General features: G+C 46.0%; 1 protein-coding gene across 5 annotated transcripts in view; it reads left to right on the plus strand.

Moving 5' to 3' along the window:
- DGKI (diacylglycerol kinase iota) overlaps positions 1–18,243 on the plus strand; it is a 287,790-nt gene that overhangs the window by 233,961 nt on the left and 35,586 nt on the right. The gene's annotated exons all lie outside the window — the stretch shown is intronic.

An 18,243-nucleotide genomic window follows, 5' to 3' on the forward strand; every position in this document is an offset into this window, starting at 1 on the left:
ATCTTTCATTTTCCCCACCCTCTCCACCTTTTTCAGAAGTGGAGCCCAGCTGCTTGTTCCTCTTGGTTGAGATTTTTCAAACACTAATGAAGAGACACACAACTCCCATTGAAACTTAAATGGGAGGAGGCTTGCTGAATTCCTTTGTTAGTTCTGGAATTCTCACCTTTTTACTATAGCAACTGATTTAGATTGATTTACATCAATTCTCTTTTACATTTCCAGTTACTCGCAATCGGGGGGGGGGGGGGGGGGAGGGGAGAGGGCGGGGGGAGGAGAGGGGGAGAAAACCCAGGTCTGCCTAAGGAAAGAGCAATTATATATACAGATCACACGGACCTTGTTATAGCCTGACTTTTAGTTAATTCCTGTCTCTTAGATCAATTATATGTGTACATGTAAAAAGGGACTGCCACAGTGTCCATTGGTTAGTACTCTGCCCTGTCATGGGGAATATTTTGGTTCAGTTCTTGGCCTTGATCTTGTGCTCCCCAGAATGATAGGGACTGTGAATATTGCAGAGGGAAACCTAAACAGCTTGGGAGAGTCTGCAGCTTTCCCCAGGCCAGAATGTAGGGCCTTAAACTTGGGGCATGTGAAGCAGAAAGAAATTAGAATGATGTAATGTAAACCCTGGCCAAGTGGAATAAAGGTAATTACATGGGGAAAATGTTCTGACTGCTGTGAGGACAGATTTTGTTTAAAGTGATGTGTAAAGAAACATTTGCATAGATACAACAATGGTGTTTTTCAGAGGGATTCATTTATTGCAGGTACAGCTGGTCGTGCTGCCTATCGTTAAGGTTACCCGATACTTCCAATTATAGAACCCTGTGTTCAGTGGCTTAGAACTTTGTCAAAGTTTAACTGTTTGGGCTGGAATTTTCCATAACAAGAGTCTGCCTCAAATTAATTTTTTTTGAAAGTTTCAACTAAAACAGTTCAGCTGTTTCCGAGAATGGGGAAGATTAGGGGAAAGTACTTTGTTTTGCCTGTTTTTACAAAAAATCTTACAACGTTTCATTGAGACGCTCTAGCTTTGGATCAGGGACTTGAAATTTAGTCAGCCTGGTTCCAGAGATGTGCCTTTTGCCATTTCCATGAAAATTCACTCAAATATGGCCACCTTATAAACCTCTGGAAAATTTTCATACATGCTCAGTAGAGACTTGTTCGAGTCTGGCAGCTACATTATCTGAAGATTCTGGCCATACTGAGCATGCTTCAATGCAGGGATGCAGAGCAGGACTTTTCCTGTGATTGCTACTCCTGGTGGGAGTAGGGGCATTGCAATACCAGGCATAAAGAACTTAGAGGCGGGAGACTGTCCTGTGCTCTGAATGCTTCTGCTGCTTACATCCAGGCAGTGAGGAGGAGAAGGCTAGAAAGCAGATGAGTGAGAAATGGTGGAAGCAGGGGGATCACGTTTCAGGAACTGGAAGTGGGTGGAGCAGAGGAGTCGGGTTAGGAGCTGGTAGTGGGTGGGAGAGTATATTGGCACAGAGGGAGGGAGCAGGAGCAAAAGGATGGAGATGATGGATAGGAGCAGAATGAGTGGGGAAGGAGCCAATGTGTGGGGCTAGATGGGAATAGAAGGGGAAAGGAAGAAGGAGCCTGGGTGGGTGGATAGGCTAGGGTTACAGGGTCAGAAGGTTCCGTAACCACTAGAAACCCCTCTCTCCAGAACCTGGAATTACATTACATGGTCACATACAATTTCCCCTGCTTTATTCAGTGTACAGGATGGAGCTGTTGTAGCGAGAAATCAGGATTGTGTAGTGAAGGACGACTGTTGTCTGCAGGACCCCCAAATTAGTGGGCACTTTTGACAATTTTGGTCTTAAACTCTCTGGGCCTGTGTTCACCAGCCGTAAAATGAGCCTGACTCCCCTCCCAGTTACTGTGCTGAGGTTTTAGCGATCTACTCCTAAGCATTGGCCACAGACAGCTCTTCCATATCAAGGGGTAGGGAGAAAGGGAGCAGGGGAAAAACTGGAAATATCATTAATCAGATGCCATCTGAAAATAAACTCACATGAAGCTCACTTAATTAAAAACAAAAGGGTAATTAATTTTCTCTAACAAAGACCCCTGCCTAGGAACCATTAAAATCAAATCTCTTTCCCTCCAAGGGCTTAAGAGTAGGATCAGTGCCAAGCACTGTAATTATTTTCAGATTCTCTCTCTGTAGATCTTTTCATTCAGATTGGAGAGACTTAAGGCATCTCTTTGTTTACATATCTTGTCTTTTCAATTGTCCCTGCATTTTCAAAAAGGCTGACAGCATTTTAAAGGGTGGTATATGGACACTCCAGACAGCCATCAGCCATACTCCTCCTGGCTGTGGTCTGCTCTCATGATCTAAGACAAGTCTGCCCAGGTAAGTGCTTGAAAATGAGACCTCCAAGGAAACCCAGAGCCTGCAGAAAATGGCAGTGGTGAATCAGCTGAAGGCACTCTTTCCTCCTCCAGAGCGAGTGCTGGACCAATGCCCTAGTATGGTGCTAAGGGATATTGTGCTGTGTAGCTGGAGGTGTTGTACAGTATTGCTGATGAGATGTAAAACATGGCCTCTGATCACTTGTAGCTATTAAAAGATCTGATGGAACTTCATGCAAGACACGAGGTATCTCCTGTATTCTGTAAATTTTCCTCTTTGGGTAGTTGTGTTCTGGCTTGCTAAAATTCTTCCTGAAGTTACATTTGAAAAAGGGTTTTCTGAATGAATAAACTCTATGTTCCGTTGAGAGAGCTGAGCTGGAGAAATGCTCTGCCTATGGGGTGGAAGGATGGGGAGCGGGCTTGATCCTGCAATGTGCTGAACACTGGCCTCAGTCCGGCAAAGCACATAATTAGGTGCTTAACTTTAAGCACATAAGCTGTCTCTTTGAAGTAATTGCTTTTCATCTGATCAAATGCTTCTTAGCAGTCCTTGGCTGGACATATGATAGGATGTGGGAGACTACCAAAACAAGGGATGTCACTTCATCCCCACCTCCTAACTCCAAAACCACCTCTGAGCTGCCAGTTGTCATTAGTAAGAGCTGGATTTAGGCATGCTCTCCTGAAACCTGTGTCTCTGTGGGTCCATGAAGACCGTCTGTGGAATGCAGAGGTGATGTGCTTGTTCTCTGGCAGCAGAGCAATGTGAGGAATGAATTCAAAATATTTGCTGTGTCATTAGAGCATTACCTGCTGGTCTGTCATTGGGGAACATTCATGGCTATTTACTTAAACCTTCAGGCCACAGGATGGTTACCCTATTCCAGGGATGGCCAAACCCACTGACTCTCGGAGCCGCATACAGTAATTTTCAGAAGTTCTAGAGCCGGTCGCACCTGCCAGGGCTCGGGGCTTCTGCCCCACTCCTGCTGAAGGCCCAAGCCCCGGCAGGCGCCTCCCACGGGGCTGAAGCTCTGAGACATCCCCCTCCCCACTGCAGGGCAGAAGCCCTGAGCTCCCCCTGCCCCTCCCCCCAGTCTGGTAGGTGGAGAATGGGAAAGAGGTGTGGGGGGCTCCATGAGCCGCACTTTAACTGTAAAAGAGCCGAGTCATAGTTTGGCCACCCCTGCCATATTAGCTGCTGCAGGTGAGGGGAAAAAAAGACAGTGTTGAAAAGGGAAGCTGTGAACTGTAACCAGTACTTGATGGAGGTTGGCAATATGTTGAATGAAAGAACCTCTAAACCAAACTCCTTCATCTTCAGTCCCCTGGAAAGAGTAATAGCAACATGTCTAACATCTACCCAGCTGTAATGGCATTGTGTGTCCAGAGCTGTTAGATGTGTTATCTGAGTAAAGTGCATGGCTCGTGAAGGGTGGGAGAAGGTTGGCCAACACACCATCTGGTTAAGTTATACAGAAGAAGAAAAATGCCTACAGGGGCTTGAAGATGGCAGCAGCACTTCACAATAAGTGGACATTAATTAGCCAGTAATATCACCAGCCACTCCTTTATGAAGCAATAATAGAGTTCCCGAGGGGGGAGAAAAAGGAGGCTGGAGGTCAAGTGCTTTATCACAACCAAAGGAATTGGAACATTGCTGAGGAAATCAGAATGGCAGTACAGATGTTACAAAGATTTTTTAAAAGAAAGTTGTGTGCAGCACAAGGTGAGAGAAGCATCAGGGAAGTGAGTTTAGATTTGAAAAGGGAGAGAAATGTTCATGCAGTGACAGGATTATGAAAATGTAAAGAGGCCATGTGCAGTTTGAAAATGTGTGGTGCAAGCTGCTAGTGATGAGTGCAACTGAGGAGGTCCAGAGGTTTGCTTTGGATAAGCATTTAAAACTTCAGATGCTTCACTATGCTTCTTACTTTTGGAAAACTGAGCATGAAATGTCATAAAACTCGTTCCCAAATACATCCAAATAGTTTGTCTGGTAGTACTTCAGCACCACACACTAAAAGGTTTGTTTGGTTCAGATTCTGTTTAAGCTCTGGGTGCAAATTTGAGGATTGAGTGGGATATTCTTATTTTATCCAAGCAGTTTACTCACCCCTAGAAACCAATTTTCCAGGCCTGTTTAAGATCATAGACATGTATTTGTGAGTGTAGTCACGGCTTTCAACCCAATCACGTTTGGAGGGTGACACACACAAATTCAACCTGTCACCCACTCACCCACATATACTTTCTCTTGTAAAATGTAATTTAAGAGCAACAGCATGATGAAATGGAATTTCTCCCTCCCTCTCTGCTTCTCCCTTCTACTTCATCCTCTTTTTCCATCTGTTGGTCTTCTCTTTCTTTCTCTTGCATTGCCCTCCACTCTTAACAAGATAGCTTGTAAGGGACCACTTTCATTACCCTAATGTGGCATATGAGGAAGGCTTACATTTTAGCATCTTTCCCAAGATGACCCAGGAGGGGAAGGGAGAGAGATTAAAAGGTGTATTGGTGTATTCTCCACTGCATTCAAACACAGTTGGTTTTCTTGGGTCTCCATTCTGAAGGTAGTTCTTTTACTCGGAAGCAGAATTCTGCCTGGCCTTATTTTTCTTGGACAGTTTTATGTACCGTGAAACAATGGAAATCAGAGACAGTCCCAGCACTACATGAATGGAATTTCAGAAGTTTCACTGTATACCTTCAAAGAAGGCTTATAGACTGAGACATAATAGCAAGGCTTTACAAGAATTGTTGAATATTTGGCTAAATACAATGGTATAAAATAATCTATTCTTCCATTGTGATCCCTATGTTTGCAAAATCAAAGCCTTGGTAGAAGTTGCCAGAATCAATCTGATGTTTTCTTTTGTACTCATTTCACTAAAGAAATATATATATATATATATCTAAAGTATTTCCCCCCTGTACAGTAAACTATGTATAAGAACAATCCTCATACTGCAGGTAGATGTCTCTGGATAAAAGGGACCACTCCTCAGGGAAACTCGGTCTCTTTGCACTTTGACTGCACAAAGAAGTATGGTTTCTGGACTCCCTCTCAGCTTGTTGTGCTGCTTTTCAGGAGGCTGCAGCCCATAGGATTTCAGGAGTTTCTTAATGGCAGCTGCTGCAGCTATCTGTGTCTGATACTCTGGGATGCTGATTTCAGTGTCCAATTCTTGTAAAAATTTCCTGGAAAAAATGCCTGTTGCTTCTGCTACTATTTACAAAGCTTACCCCAAGGTCAGTGGGGAAAGCACATGATAAATGTGTTGATCCAGAATTCTACCTCAAAAGAGGCATGATAACAAATAACAGAGGATCCTGTGGCACCTTTGAGACTAACAGAAGTATTGGCAATAACAAATGTGTCTGGTCTGTTTTGGTCACTCACTTACAGGCCAGTTTTGACCCAGTCCTCTCCAACTTTGGCATTTCTGCACACCTAGTCCCCCTTCAGCTTCTCCAAAGTGGTGTCCCTGTTTTGGCTTATTCTTGTGCCCTCAGAGCCACACCAAATTCCTTCACACCATATGATGCAACATCTCCTTTAATCACCACCATGGTGAATAAAAGGCATTCCAGGGCATGGCTGAGAACTAAAGGCACCTCATGTGGACAACTGAGTAGAAAAAGGAACACCATTTTGAAGGGAAAAGCTGCACAAATTGGGAATCGAGTGGGAAGGAAAGGCACCAAACCACATCTTTGCCTAGGACTGGCTCTGACCATACCCCTTTTATTTTAAAATTGTTTTTGATTTTCATGAAATCAGTTCAGATCTCAAACTTGGTATTTTGGCTCTGTCAGCAAGGAAACCCCCCACTAGCACCAACTGGAAACAAACAGATCTTTGGCTGTTCGGGCATCCAGGAGCTGTAATTCCCTGTCTTCTACCATTCAGGCCCCATTTCTGGGCGGAAGAGACGACAGGAATAACCAGTCAGAACTCAGGATTCTGAAAGGCTCAGAGTTAGCTCAGCCATCCTCCTGCTGTCTTGTAGTGAGCACTGGGTGCATGAAGATCATGGTGTTGCCTTCTGGCGACCTAGAACTGAGAAAACAGAAAATGCCACAGCACAAATTCATTCTCACAACACAGACTGTGGCAACAACCACCAGTGATATACGTCATGGTATACCTTATTGGATACAAGAGAGCTCTGCCCAGCAGGGGTTCTGAGGCATCAGCCAGTATAAACTTTTAGGAGCTTTTACTGGCCCTTTGTCCCTAGTGAGTGACTTGAGTCTGTGAAATGAGCAGAAAGATATCACAGATGCTGCAGAAAGCACTCAAGTTAATCACTTGTGCCCTAGAAATGGGTGAGCCTTTAGCATCACCTGTCAGTACAGTGCCAGGGTCTTGACTTATCTAATCAGGACTGGCATTTAGAGAAATCATTTTTTTGATTTAACAGAGTAAAATTTCCATGAAAGTAATTGAGACCCAGTATATATGGAGCCCCGCATCATCATTTTGACAGTCCTTTTCCAGCAATAACTGAACTTTAAATCAGTCTTGTGCCACCTCTTCTGCTGTTAATAAATGTGGTTAAAAAGGAAATTAAAGTGTCTTTTTCATTTGCATAGACACAAACCTATTTGCATAAAAGATTGCTAGACAAATTATGTTTGTTTTTTTCCTCTGGAATTAGGTCTTCTGCCTCCTGCTGTGTAGGGACTGAGGTTCTAAGGGGTTGTAATGAAAGCTGTTGGATCTGACAAGACTATCTGTGTTTCTGGCCCTTCTGTATATGATGGAAATACAGTGTATTCTGTATACTGTGAAATATAATATTTCCCACCATCCCTACTTCTAAGCCGGGGTGAAAGTAATATTAAATTCTTACTGGTACGGGGCTGTCACCAGCCCCCAGAAGGGGCAGGGCCTTGGGTGGAAGGGGCAGGGCTGGGGGTCAGCCCAGGGCCGGCTCTAGGATTTTTGCCACCCCAAGCAAAATCAATTTTGGCCACTCGCCCCCCGGTTTTTTTCTTACCCCACCCCCCGGCCCTGCCTCAACTCCGCCCCTTCCCCAAATCCCCAGCCCTGCCTCCTCCCCCCAGGCTCTCAAGCCTGGGAGGGAGGGCAAGCAGCGGCGCGCCAATCAGCTGTTTCGCGCGCCGCGGCCGCTCGGGATCTCCCCCTCCCTCCCAGGCTCTCAAGCCTGGGAGGGAGGGGGAGCAGCGGCACATGAATCAGCTGTTTCACGTGCCATGGCAGCAGCGGAGGTGAGCTAGGGTGGCCAGGGCACATTTTTAGGGGCAGCAGGGGCGGCATTCTGGCGCCGGCCATGCTGCCCCTAAAAATGTGCCGCCCCAAGCACCAGCTTGTTTTGCTGGTGCCTAGAGCCGGCCCTGGGTCAGCCTCCCCCAGCCAGCCCATCCACGCTGCCTGGCCCCTGCCGCCCGGGGCTCCAGCGGTGATTTAAAAGGGCTCGGGGCTGCAGTGGCTGCCACGGTAGCGATGGCAGCAGCTGGAAGCCCCGGGCCCTTTTAAATCGCCAGCCCTGGGGCAGCTGCCCCTTTCCCCCTCATCCCATCGGCAGCCAGGGGAGGGGCAAAAGGGGCAATGATGTTAAAGTGCCACAGCAGCGCTTTAACGTTGTTGCCCTTTTTGCCCCCTTTTGCCTCCCCCGTCCCTACTGGCAGGGCCACTGACGGGGAAGGGGCAGCGACGTAGGAGGGTCCTTTGCCATGGCAGTGCTTTAACGTCGGTGACCCTCCCCCCCTCCTCCGGTTGGCGGCCCTGCCATAGCGGCAGGGCCATCGATGGGGGAGGCAAAAGAGGCAGCGACGTTAAAGCACTGCTGCAGCAGCACTTTAATGTGGGCTGTGTACAGGCCAGTACCGGCTTCTTACCGGTACGCCATACCGGCCCGTACCGGCCCACTTTCCCCCCTCTTTTAGGTGAATACTTTAGACAGAGTGGAACCCCAGAACAGATTTGGCATGGATTTTAGTTTCCTCTTCTCCCTGTTCCTGATCCTGGAAATGAAGGCTCTTCATGATTTTGTAAAATCCCAGCACCTGATGTGCAGTTGAGGAAACTTGCCCTGCTAATAAATTGTTTTGGCAGATAGTGAAACGCAAAGCACACCCACACATCATGAGACTACAAATTGACTTCTTTAGAGAGATCTCATGGCTGACTGGCATCTTGCTCTCTGAAAGGGAAGTACAAACAACCCAGCCTCCAACCTCTCCCTGGAGCTGATTTCCAAGGAACAGAACAAATGCATGATTGGCTAAGGACTCCATGGCCCTGGTGCAGAGACAGCTTGTTGCAATTTGGTTTTAAAATCCCCTCCAAATATTGTCAGCAGATAAGGGAGAGAAAATGAGTTTTCTGAGTGGAATGTAAGTTTTTGTTGGAATGAGTTTAAAAGATGAAATCTGTGTTGACAGAGATGAGATAGCAGGGTGCATCTGTTTTCTCCACATGGCTTGCCAGAGAAGCCACAAATCTTCCTCCTATCTCTGGCTAATTGTCCGGGCCAGAGTAGAATAGATGACTTACCTTGCACTCTCTCTCTCTCTCTCTCTCTCTCCTCTTTTTTTCCTTTCAAGCTCTTTCCTGTGGAGTGAAGGAGATGCGTCTGTGACAGAGAATAATATAACTCTATAGCAGGGAAGGCAGGGGAACAAATGGGAATATCAGCTTTAGTGCAACATCTTTCTATTTCGTTGGCTAAGAGAAAATGACCTTTGGGAATTTGACCTTAAGGGATTACTGCTGCCCTAAGGCAAGTGGTAAACTGCATTGTTAAGGGAAAGGGATGGGAGGCCGTGATGATGGTAACGTTACTACTGCTTGAATATCCCTTTCTCCTAATGCTGGGTACTCTTGGGAGTGCAAATAGCATCCTTAGCCCTCCAGAGGATACCGGCAGCCAGCAAAAGGGAAATCTATCTGGGTTTAACAGGGTGGGCTAGGATTATGCGATGAGAAGAAATCCATTGTTCACCTAGGTCTGTGTATACAGTTAGTTCTCTTTGCTTCAAGCTTCATTAGAAAGACAGAGTGAAGGAAATTCTTACCCTTTGATGCCCAAGGTTTCCTCTCCACTTGAACATAACAGTGCACATCTTTCAAAGCTGCACAGGAAATTAGCCTTGCCGTCTTATCTTAAAAAGAAGAAGAAGAAAAAAGAGTTAAGCCAAGATGGAAAAGGTCTGATGTCCTGGTTTACCCAGCAATACATAGGCAAGCCTACTCACAGTCCTCTGTCCATGCGCTGTGTCCCTGCCATAAGGACCCACCATCTGTTGGGAGACAAGACCATTTCCTAATCCGCTTTCATTCAGTACCAAGCGGGCTGTAAAGTTTCAGCATGTGCTCACACATGTACACGGCAACATACATACACAAACTCTTACACACAGACACACACACTGAACACTCACAGGCACGTACCATCATGTGCCCACAGATTCTATTTTATGATAGCTAGTTAACGTTTTCATCTAGTGGCTGTTTTGACTGATATGATGTTTGAAAAGGGGTAGACAAAGCTAGGCAGTGTCATTGCTACCTCATTGTTGAGGCTGGGAGAACCGATAGCTGCTGGGAACGACCTCGCAAATGCTGAGTAAAGGGGCTGTAAAAGCAAAGTCTCTGGCTCAGGAAATGAGGATGACAGCCGTAGGACCCCTTCATAAACTCTGGCATTGGGGGTGGGGGGAAAGGGCTGTTGAGGGTTTGGCTGTGCTGTGCTGGGCATGTCAGGGTGGGTTGGGGGGAGGCGGGGGCGGAAGCATATGTCATTGCACAGATTCTGGGCAGTCTTGTTGCCTATAGGCAGGCAGGGATAGATTGGGTCGAAATTATGCCGGGGGCTGCTTCAGCGCCTGGAGCAGCCCAGAATTAGGAGGGTGCAAAAGTGGTTTAAACAGAGGCTAACTTTCTAATTTCCTAGAGGTGCTCTACCCCTGTTCCGCCCCAGGCCCTGCCCCCATCCACCCTTTCCCCCAAGGCCCCACCTGCCCCGCCTCTTCCCATCCCTGCCCTGTCCCAGCGCACCTCTCCCTGCCCCGCCCACCCCCGCCCTGCCTCTTCCCGCCCTGTTCCACCTTATTCCCCAAGCACGCCCCACCCTCACCCTGCCTCATCCTACCCCCTGCTCTTCCTCACCCAGTACCTCCTGCATGCTGCTGAACAGCTGATCACTGGTGGGAGGGAAGCGGTAGGGGAGGCGAAGGAGGAGCTGATTGGCAGGACCCCTGGTGGGTGCTGAGCACCCACTATTATTTTCCTGTGGGTGCTCAAGAACCCACTGAGTCAGCGCCTGTGGGTTGAAAGCCTCCTTAACCCCAGCCTCCTGGACTGTAATTCTGTGCTGTTCCCCTTAAAGGACTCACCCAAACCGCTAAACATTATGTGGTTCATTCTCCATTAGTTAGTCCACAGCAGTATTGTGCAAAATTCATCAGTTTTACTTTGCTTTGGGTTTAGATGACCCTTCATTTCTTTTTCAGTGTGGATGTGACATGTGCCATGGCCAATGTTTATTTAAAAGTATGTTTAAAGCTATTTGGGGGTCCCTGGATCTAGCAACTTATTTAGATACCAAAATGTGGATCTAAGACCCCAACGTTAGGCACCTGTTTTTGAAAATCTTGGAGAGGTGGGTGTAATTTGTTTTTATCTAAGCTTGCAGTACATTATCCCATTGATCTGTTCCAAAGCAGCTTTCCGACCTTCTTGATGGCTTTGCAGTTACCAAACAATTCTTTTCTGGGCCAAATGAAAAGCTTATGGTGGTGACAGAAGCTTATCTGGGCAGAGGGGGTGCTAGCCCTTTGGGGGTCCTAAGCAGGAATATCCCCACCCCCCAAACACATAGTAAAAATTAATAGGAGCCCCTTTTTGCTGCTCACGGCCCTAAGCAATTGCTTAGTCTGCTTATGCCTAGCGCCGACTCTGGAAAAGGTTATTCACATAAGACCCTTAGTCATGCAAGAGAATCCAATGAATTTACCACCAGATTGATCGCTGCCTTTTCTCAGCTTCCCAGAGCAAGCTGAGTAACCTATATACCCTTCATCTCTTCCTTGCCCCCTCCTCGTGGTTTTGAATGGGTAGCAGAACTCTTTGGCCTTATATTCCCACTAGTGTGTCATTCCGCCTGCATATGGGACTGAAACATATTCTCCCACTAGAGTTACCGCCCCATCAGCCGCCTCTTTTCTCCCTGCCCCTTGTCTCCCACCACTGTCAATGACTCATCGGTCAGATCGGCGAGAATTGAAGTCAATGGGTATCTTTCCACTGCTTTCAATGGGGCTTTGGATCAGGCCCAGACTGAACAGATGTTTCACCTTCCCTCTTTTAGAACACGTCTTGATTAGGACCGGAGCAGCAGGGTGAATAATGTGAAGGGAACAACCTCACATAGCTCTGTATTGATCCTGCTAGTCATTTGGGTAGATCCTTCCTTTCAAAAGGAGCTGCATCAGGGTCTTCCTCAGCCAACAGCATAAAACGGAAGGAAGTGTAGGTGTACAAGGTACTCAGAGGACTCTTTCCCCTCCTGGCCTCAGGGGAAACTATCTGCTTTGGATAGTATTCCCCTCTTTTTCAGAGGGTAGCTTATGAAGCTGTTTCAGCCTGTTTCTTTTAAAGCAATGTTAAGTGTTGCTTTCTATCCTTGCATCTTTCTCCTGGCCTTTCCCTGTTTGATTACCGTTGAATGGAAACGCCCCTACTCCCCTAGATGGCAGTAAAACTTCAAGTACTGTATAGCCGGTTTGTTCCGCACTCTTCCCTCCATCCTATTCAGTTTGCAAAATCATTATAATGGGGAGAGAAATAAAACAAATTGCAAGAGTTAAAAAGTGAGATAGCAGTGGAAAAGATATGAAACAATATGAAGGGCACAAATGCTCTGGAGAAACAGAGAAATACTCTGGAGCTGCACTTATTTTCATGAGACATTTCCACTAAGCAACATTGGGCTGGGTTCTTGCATGTTAGGTTGCCTGCAAACAGTTCAATTCAATGACTGCATGTGCAGATGGAGACAGAAGTGAAAGGAGGAAAGGGAAATACTCCCCAAAATTAGATCACTACATTTAATAAGAAGCATTGAGCTATCTGTATTGAATGAATGTCTACAAATTGGCAAATAATTGTACCATTCTTCATTTGAATGGGATCAGAGCCGGCTCTGGCTATTTTGCCACCCCAAACAAAACAAAAAACAACCTGCGGGGCGGCCGGAGCAGCGAAGCAAAAAACAAAAACACAAAAAAAACTGCAGGGCGGCCGGAACCAGGGTGCAGGGGGACTCCCTGCGCTGCAGACGTGCCCTGGGCAGCAGAGTGCGTGCCCCGGCTAGCAGGGGGAAGGGGCTGGGAGCAGGGGAGAGATAGAGAAGGGGGCGGCCAGGGCTTCCTTCAGCGGGGCGCTCGCCACGCGGCCTCTCCCGCCACACTGCAAGCCGAGAGAGCTCCGCGCCGCTTCGGTCATCGGGCAGGGAAGGAAGCGGGCTGCCCTGCCGGGCTTGCTGCAGACCTGGCACCAGCTCGGGCAGACGGAGTGCGCAGCCCGCTCCCAGCAGGGCGCTCCCCTCCTCCGCGCCGCCATCCCTTACAGGGCGGCTGGAGCGGCGAACCAAAAAGAAAAAAACCTGCGGGGCTGCCGGAGCGGCAAAGCGCAAAAAAAAAAAAACCAACCCCTGCGGGGTGGCCAAAGCAGCAAAGAAAAAAAAACAACCCAAAACCTGTGGGGCGGCCGGAGTGGCAAAGCAAAAAAAACCAAAACAAAAAAACCTGCGGGGCGGCCGGAGCAGCAAAGCACAAAAAAAAAAAAAAAAAAAAAAAAAGGATTGGAGGGAAGCCACCCCTTAGAATCTGCCACCCCAAGCACGAGCTTGCTTGGCTGGTTTCTGGAGCTGGCCCTGATGGGATTTTGTTTGATGAATGGAGCGTTGTTGATCAGGAGTTTTCTTTATTTGCTGCTTTAATCAGTATTGCCATTATCTTAGAGAAATAGATTAAAGGAACGAAGGAAAGACAGACAGATGGACTGATTAGCTTCTGAGAAAGTGCAGTGGAAGTGCTCCAGCAGATTCCTAGCTTCTCACAACAGAAGGCACCATAGAGAGTAGATGTAGGTGAAATGTGCTGCATGTGGGGAAACTCACAATTACTCTGGTTCCAATATTTCCCATCAGTTGCTATTGCAGGAATAATTTTGGTGACAGTCTGACCAATATCTCTAGTTCAGTTCCACCTTTCCCAGTAGGAGGTTCTGCATGGAATGGAAGATTGTGCAATTTTGGTGACAGTCTGACCAATATCTCTAGTTCAGTTCCACCTTTCTCATCAGGAGGTGCGGTATAGCACACTGGAAGTGCTGGCTATGGGAGCTGATAGCTACTTCAGTCCCAGACTGTATCAGTGACAGGTGCAGGTGCCAGGGTGTGGGGGAGCTCGCACATTGAATAATGTTTATATGTTAAAGCTTCTCTTTGATTAAAACTGAGGTCTACGTAAATTAGTTTAAATCAGGAAGGTGATTTACAGTTCTGAAGATGTATACAAAAACATAAAATGAAAGGGAACAGATTTAGTCTAAAGGCTCCCCTCTTTCCCCTCCCCCTCCAACTACCTTTAGTTACTGGCAAAATTAGAGTGAGTTAGCAAGTTTTCAGCATTACATCATTTAAGTAGAGAAAAGTGTGTGTGCAGGGGAGATAACAGGAAAACAATGTAAGTGCTGCACACAGGTTGCTATTTGGCCTTTAAATTGTAAGCGGTTTGTTTTAAGTAGCCCTGGTGCAAATGGTTTCGGTTGCAGGTTTATTGATAAAAATAGCTGTTTTTCACCAGCTCGATGTTTATTTCTCTAGGGGCTTTAGTCTTCAAGAAAAAGGTACCCATTTACTGGAATTTTGTTAGAATTTACCTGTAGGAGATTGGCTGGGTTTCTCTAGGTTCTCAAGCCCCTGTAGACAGAGCTCTACATCACAACACTCCCCATTTTCCCTTCTTACAAATAAGTGTTCCCTTCCCTAGCCCTCCGGTGCTGAATAAACCTCAAGCCCTCAGATTGAAAAGAGCGTTTGGAAATAGCTGCTGTAAGTGCTTCGCTGATAGTGGAATGTTTGCATGATGCCGAAGGTGCCCTGGCCATACAGGAGATTAATCCTGTGAGAGGGCCTGATCCAAAGCCCAATGGAGAGACTCCAATGAGTTTTGGATTATACCCTTAATCCCTGGGCCCTGATGCTATGTTGCAGGCAGGTGAACACCATGCTTGTCATGGCACAGGCTGTTTAATTTCCTGGAGGTGTCCATTATGATGACTAACAGTTTTTTTAAAATGATTATTATTCAGGTCTTTTTAATGCACTGCTAAATCTCTGTCTAGCTTGCTGTGATAGTGATTGTACGGGGTATATTTAAATATATATACATGCAAAATGTGCACTTGTGCTTCCAAAAGGGATAATTGTGTAGTCAACTCACAGTTTCCCCTTGAATATTGGTAATTGCAAGTGCAATTACCCATTCGGGGGCATGCTGTCTCCTGTGCAGTACAGAGGGGAACTCAACTGTCGGAGACTCATTAAAAGGAGAATGCAATGTGTGGAAAGAAAAGGAGGCTACATGATAGCACCACCACTCTTCTTCCCACACCCCTAGTGTAGCCATCTTTGTCCCCTCCATAACTAACACATCAGAGCATTGCTCTGCACAAACACGGATGTGGCAAGCGAGGGAGGGGGAGAGGTGTCAGAGAAATAGGCTCTCCAAGTGGAATCTCTATCAAGGCGGTGGCATTTACATTACAGTTGGCATCACTAGTTATTGCTATCCTGGAAATAAGCAACTATAGGCATTGTCTTCCTATTCGTTTTTGGTGTATGTAAATTCCATTAAAATGGTGGTGTTACTACACGGTATCCCTTTGGGGCTGCACTTTGACATTTTATCCCGATCTGTATCCTTCAGAAAAGCTGCAGTTACATCCCTATCCAGTTGGAAATCAAGGGCCAAATTCTCTGTTGAATTTCCCAGAATCCACCAGCTTTTTCAGCTTTTGGGTAGCCAACAAGTGACAGAAATGTAGGACTAAGGCCCACTTTGTTGGTACTACAGAGGGGAAGTAGGGAGGAGTGGAAATATCAAGATCTGTGGGTCACGGTTCTGTTAGTCCTGCAGTTCTTGCTTGTCCACAAGAACTGGCTGTCCTGCCTTCTGGCTAGTTGTTTTGCTGTTGGTCCCATCTCCAGCAACGTAATGATACAGTAAAGCTCAACAAAGGCCAAAAAAGGGTCTGATGTTTCTTTTCCACACTTGTGGATGGAAAGGGAGCCCTGTCTTTGGCACAACTAATTCAGGCAAATAGTTTTGAAGATGTAACCAGTTTTGGAGACTATGGCTCAGATTATTCTCCCATAAAAATATGCTCTCATTTTTGGCATCTGCACTAGCTACAGGTTCAAATCCTACCAATTACATCACTAAATTATTGATTTGCACCCACATTAGATTTGCACCCACATAGCTTTCTTAATTGTAGGATTTATGCCTGCGAAAAAAGAGAGGCGAGGCTGCCATTCTGGTCTTATAGGTGCACTGTGGATGTTGGCAGGCATTGGATAAACAATGGTGTGTACAGATCTGTAATTGCTAGCTAAACCTCTGTCTGGTACCGTACTGCTATGTTGCCATTAATCTGCATTGGCTTTCATTCTGGCTGGAGGTAATTTACAGTGACATAGCACAGTTCTGGACATCAGGTGGAGAATTGTTTTTTAGTGATGGGCCCAACTCAAAGGGCTTAGTTTGGTTAAGTCCTTAGATGCTTTTGTGAACCTATCAATGCCTTCCCCTGCCTCCTTTTCCAGGCATCAGACCCTTCTTCTCTACTCCAAACTTTAAGATCTTTTCTCCTTCCACCCAGCTCCCTTCCTTTATCTCCAACTCCCTTCCCCTGAATGCTTAAAGCCTACCTTTATGATAATATTTTTATGGAGGTGAGGGAGGAGGTCTGGGGCTTGGCATTCCTCTGGGGGGCTTTGTTCGAATATTACACACACCTTCCCTGTGTCAGAGGTTTGTTCATATAAGTGATAAGTGATAAGTTCATATTGTCAATGGATTGTTCATACAAGTGATTCCCAGAGCAGCCACAGAATTCACCAGACTTGAGGACAAAAGTGATCCTAACTGTTACAGGAGTTCTGTATCTGCATATATGCAAATAGTTAATAGATAAGGTGCTACAAAATGGTGCTCAAGAATATGTAGCATAGTTCCTGTGTTTTGTAGGACCGATAACTGCAAATGGTTTCCTCTGGTAGCTCTTTTCATCAGCTGTTAACACCAAAAATATCGCCAGACCTGCTCCGAGCCTATGATGGATTTAATCAAAGACAGGTGGCCAGTTGGGGTAATGGAGAGAGAAGGGGACAGCACTTACATGAACTTCCTCAAATCTCAGCTAAGTTCAGGTTATGGTGCTGGAGGTTTTGAAAAAAAGTTTGGGTTGGTTCTAGGGACGGGGGAAAGAAGAACACTGCAATGGGACCCTATACGTTGTGGAGGATGAAGCAAAGCCTGCTTTGCCTGTCAAGACACACATAGTCAGGTCTTTGTTTTCCTAGGTATACTAGAAAAGATCTCCTCCTCCTCACCTGCCCACCAACAACTCTGTTAAACAGCAAATAGTCACTAAATATTTTGCTGCTCTTCTGTTTTGCTGTCCTGGACAGCTGCCTTGTCTGCCCTGTATTGTAAAGCAATCCTTGCTCATAAGAATGAATTAATGAAGATCTTGTTTCATGCAAGCTGTATACACCCATGCTTTTGCTCAGAGTCACTGGTTGTAGGGCAACTAACTTCTTTGCATCAGAGACACTCTTCTGTCTTCTCTCTTTCCCTTTTAATGCAATCAGGCTCTGTGAGTTGCAGCTTGATTCTTTAGCTCTCCATATTTTGTTCATTTTAATAGAATCTGGCTCATGCAGCAGCTGCGCTGCATCAGTCAGCTGGTGTTAAGCAGCTCTATAGCCAGTGGATCCAGCCAGTTGAGAATTCCTCCAACATGGAAGAATCCTTTGGTGGCAAAGTACCATGGCATTTTCTATGGTACAACCCTACTCAGTCCCCAGTGCAGGGGGCGTGGCCAGAAAATGGCTGCATCTGACTGATTCCCAGCACCTATTGGCTCTGGGGCAACTGGGCATAACTTAAAGCAGCCATTAGGCTTAAGGCCACCTTTGATTCCTTCCTTTCTCCAGTCCTGTGATGAGCATAGTTTGGTTGGACCAGATGATCTGGCAGAGAATGACTAAGCATTTGACAATTTAGGATGGATTTTCCAAAGTGCTCGGTATTGGCCTAACTCAGCTCCCAGTAAAGGCACTGGTGAAATGCCATTTGTTTTAGTGGGAGCAAAATTAGGCCAATGCTGAAAATCCCAACCTTAAACTATATAGACTGCAGGGAACGAAACAATGCTAAAAGAGACCAAACTCCCCACATTCTTTACAAAAAAACAAACAACCTCACCTACAAAAAACAACCCTTCTGCAGCCCATCAAGTGAAAATAATAATAATAATAATAATAATTAATAATATCTCATATATTGCTTTTCATTCAGAGATCTCCAAGTGCTTTTCAGAGCTGCACACATATCACCGTTAGTTTTAAAAATGATAAATACAAGTCTTGTGCTTGCTAAAGTGGTCTCCTGCTGTGTATGTACATTCTCTCTTGCTTTCTGTATTTTTTTCCTTGTGGGTGCTTTAGAGATAATAGCATATGTCTTCCCAGGTGTAATCTAACTGAATTTTAGGATAGTGTGTCCTATTCTGTACTGTTGCTCTGCATCAGGAAA

This window comes from Chrysemys picta, chromosome 1 (genome assembly GCF_011386835.1).
Source record: "Chrysemys picta bellii isolate R12L10 chromosome 1, ASM1138683v2, whole genome shotgun sequence".
Taxonomy (NCBI): domain Eukaryota; kingdom Metazoa; phylum Chordata; order Testudines; family Emydidae; genus Chrysemys; species Chrysemys picta.